The sequence below is a fragment of the Ammospiza caudacuta genome, chromosome 4, assembly GCF_027887145.1.
Source record: "Ammospiza caudacuta isolate bAmmCau1 chromosome 4, bAmmCau1.pri, whole genome shotgun sequence".
Lineage (NCBI taxonomy): Eukaryota > Metazoa > Chordata > Aves > Passeriformes > Passerellidae > Ammospiza > Ammospiza caudacuta.
The window spans coordinates 18,284,706-18,288,324 of NC_080596.1; positions in this window are offsets into that span (position 1 = coordinate 18,284,706).

A 3,619-nucleotide genomic window follows, 5' to 3' on the forward strand; every position below is an offset into this window, starting at 1 on the left:
ACTCCCCGTTCCCGAGGGGCCGCCCAGCAGATTGCGGCACTTCCAGCGCTTCCACCCGCACGGAGCCATCCCGGGGGTCTCCCAGCGCCCTCCCCACCGCGCCGCTGCCGCCGGTCCGTACCTGCCGTGCCGCGCCCCCGGCCCCGCGGCCTCCGCCGCCTCCCCGCCATCCCTCGGCGCCGACAGCTCGGGAGTGCCCGGGCAGCGCCGAGCCGGGGAAATGGAAACCGAAACTCATCGGGGCTGCGGCAGCGGGAGGAGCGGCGGGAGGGATGCCCGATACCTGGGAGCCCCGAGCTGGGAAACTCCGACTCCTGCGGAGTGAAAAGGCGTGGGCTACTGGGCTCCGGTGGGTTCCCGGCTCTCCTCACCTGCTGCTGCTGCTGCTGCCCCGGTGGGAGCAGAGGGCAAAGCATCAGGCGGTGGAGGGATGCCGGGGTCTTCCATGTGCAGCATGCGCTTTCTGACTTTATTATTCACTTCGGTGAGTGACCCGCCCGTGTCCATCCTGCGGAGAGTCGAGAGACCTACTCTGCTGCTCAGCTGTATCCCAGCGAAGAACCCAGCAAACCCAGAGGGGCGGCTTGGCTGGGGGAAGTGAAACCGTAAGTGAAACGCTCGGTTTGGAAATACATCAACATCTAAAGTCATCTGCTTTCATTCTCTCATAGTCTGTGCTGAATCTCCCCCACCTTCAAAGACCCTGTGAGCTTCCCCCATCCCAGAAAGACCACCCTGCCTGCCTCACCCCCCGCACTGTCTCACTGGAGTGATGCATGCAGGACAATATTGGTGATGAAATAAGGGATACCATGTCAATGATGAAACAGATCAAAACACATAAGATCACTTTTGTTGTATTCCTAATAGCTGCCACCGATGAATTAAATTCAATTGCAGAATTGAATTGTTTATGAGAATTTTATGCTGCCGAATACTAAGAAGAGATTTTGGTAGGGCAGTCAACAAAAGTCCCAAGAAACACAACATGAATCTACAGATTTACACTGGTGTTCACTGAAATTCAGAGGAAAATTCATTACTGAGACAGGAGGAGCATCTAATGTAATGTATTTAAATAGAGCAGCCTGTGGTGCACAAAGAGGCACCTGGAGGTCCCTGAGGTGAAGAAAAAAGGATGTGGAGGAGCCATGGAAGGTGAGGCTGGGCCATACAGTAAGTGACTTCTGCCCAGGGAGGAGCAACCCAGCCTTATCTCTCCCAGCCACTTCCCTGCCTGCACTTTGCGGATCTTATCTCCTTCCACAGCATGCAGGAAAGTCTGGAGATCAAGAAATACCGAGCTAGAGCAGTAATGCCAAAGCATCAGCTGGGAAGGGACGCTAGAGGTCCTTCTGCACCAAAGCATGAACTAAGGACTCCTCCTCCCTGAGAAGAAAAACTGCTCCAAGCACTGCCCCCCGAATGGAAAGAAAGAGATCCGAGGGGAAGAAAGGCAAGGAAACGTGCTGATATCATCCTTTCAGAGCTACATTCTTCCTCCCTCCAAGTGGGCTGCTCACAGTGATTTCATGTCAGAAGGGCTCACTCTGGTAAGCAGATTCATTAAACTCCCTGTGGTTTTCTGCCCAAGAGTATCTGGGCTCGTGATACTCTGATGACAGCAATATAGGGGCCTGTGAAGGAGATGTTTGGCAACTGGCAGGAGACAGCAAGAAGAGGTGAACTGTGCAAAATGGTTTTTGTAGCTGGAACTGACAGATGTGTCCATCTGTACATTTCACCCCTTTCCATCAGTCCTCTAGTGAATTGCCCACAGGAAGAACCAGAACGTGTAAAACTCCTCGAGTGTGGGGTACTGCTTGCTTATGAGGGCAGCCCTTCTCCCAGGAGAACAGCACGCAGCACTTCCCGAGTGAGAGGAACGGAGAAATCCAAGGACATGTATGCAGATGGTCCCAGGAGAAATGGAGGAATGTCTCCTGCTGAGCCCCAGGGAGCTAAGGAAGCATGTGGTGGGAGCCTGTTCCCACAGTGTCAGCAGCTGACAGGCATGAGTGGGTCAATGCCTCCAGAGCAGATTTGGGAGCATGGGGAGCTTGCAGCCCCTCTCAGCTGGGCTGAGTCACAGCTCCAGCTGCTTTCTCCATGGGAAGGGACACTGTGACCTGGGGCTACCCAGCAGGGCTCAGCCACTGGCAACCCAAACCAGACAGTGCCAAATCCCTCAGTACCACAGTGTGGAACACCAACCACCTCTGTCCTTCTCCTCCCCAGAGTGCCAAAGCAGCTCCCACTGTGCAGGCCCTGGCCGAACCAAGGCTGAACCATCTTGGCCTGGACTGCCCTGCAGGAGATGGCAGCTCCCGCAGGCACAGGCAGGCATGAGGGCAGGGAATGTGCTGCCCTGCTGCCCCTCTGCCTGAGGGGTTTGTCAGCACTGCAGTGCTCTAGGTTTGGCACTTTCAGGACACTCTTTTGACAGCAACTTTGCCCAGTGCTGCCTGAGGAATATTTCCAGTTTCCAGTAGTGGCAACAGGCCCCCACTCTAGGAGACTGTTCAGGAGCCTTTCCAGGGCAGGAGCCACAAGTGAAGGTAAATAAAGCATCAGGAAGAAATGTTGTCTTGTCCCAAGAATGAACAGGAGAAACCAAAAAGCTCTCCTTTTCTTCCTTGCCTCCACTCCTGAAGGAACCTGACAGGCTCACCAGCACCTCTGCAGCTCCCACAGCCAGTGGCTGTGAGCTGAGCATGGGTGGGTGGCAAGAATCATAGAATCATCAGGGGTGGAAGAGACCCTTAAGATCACCAAGTTCAACCATTCACCCAACACTACCACTGCAACCCCTGAACCACTAAATCATCACCCAGCACCAGATCCAGATGCCTTTTAAACACCTCCAGGGATGGTGACACCACCATCTCCACGGGCAACCATTTCCAGTGCCTCAGTGGAAACTTTTCACCCAAACAGTGAAAAATGTTTTGCTATCTAGTCTGAATTTCCATGCCTTAGCTTAAAGCCTTTTCCTCTAATTCTCTCACTGCAGGCACGGCAGAAGAGACAGATTTCTCACCTCCCCACAGTTTCCTTTCAGGGAGTTGTAGAGGGCAATGAATGCCCTCTGAACTTTCTAAACAAACCCCTCAGCCCCTCCTCATAAGACATGCTCTCGATAGACCTTTCACGAGCCTTGTTGCCCTTCTCTAGACATGCTCCAGCACCTCAAATGTTCTTGTAGTCAGGGCCCCAAAACTGAGCACAGCACTCCAGGTGCCGAGTACATGGGACAATCTCTGCCCTGCTCCTGCGGGCCATCCTTACTGACCGAGGCCAGGATGCCATCGGCCTCCTTGTCCGCCCGGGCACAGCTGGCTCGGGCTCAGCCGGCTGCCAGCCCGCTCCCAGGGCTCTGCTGCTGCTGGAAGTGGAGATGGGAGCAGACGGGATGCCGGGTGCGGGACAGCCGGGAGGCACAGCGCACCAAGGTGCCACGCAGGGTGTCCGGCGGCCGCGGGATGGCGGCGGTGCCCCGCTGCTGTGGCCGTGGCCGTGACCGGGGCCGGGGCCGGGGCGGCGCCGCCGGGGAGGGGTTTCCCCGCCGCGGCTTAAGCGGCTGCGGCGGGCGGGCCGTGCCGTGCCGTGCCGTGCCGCC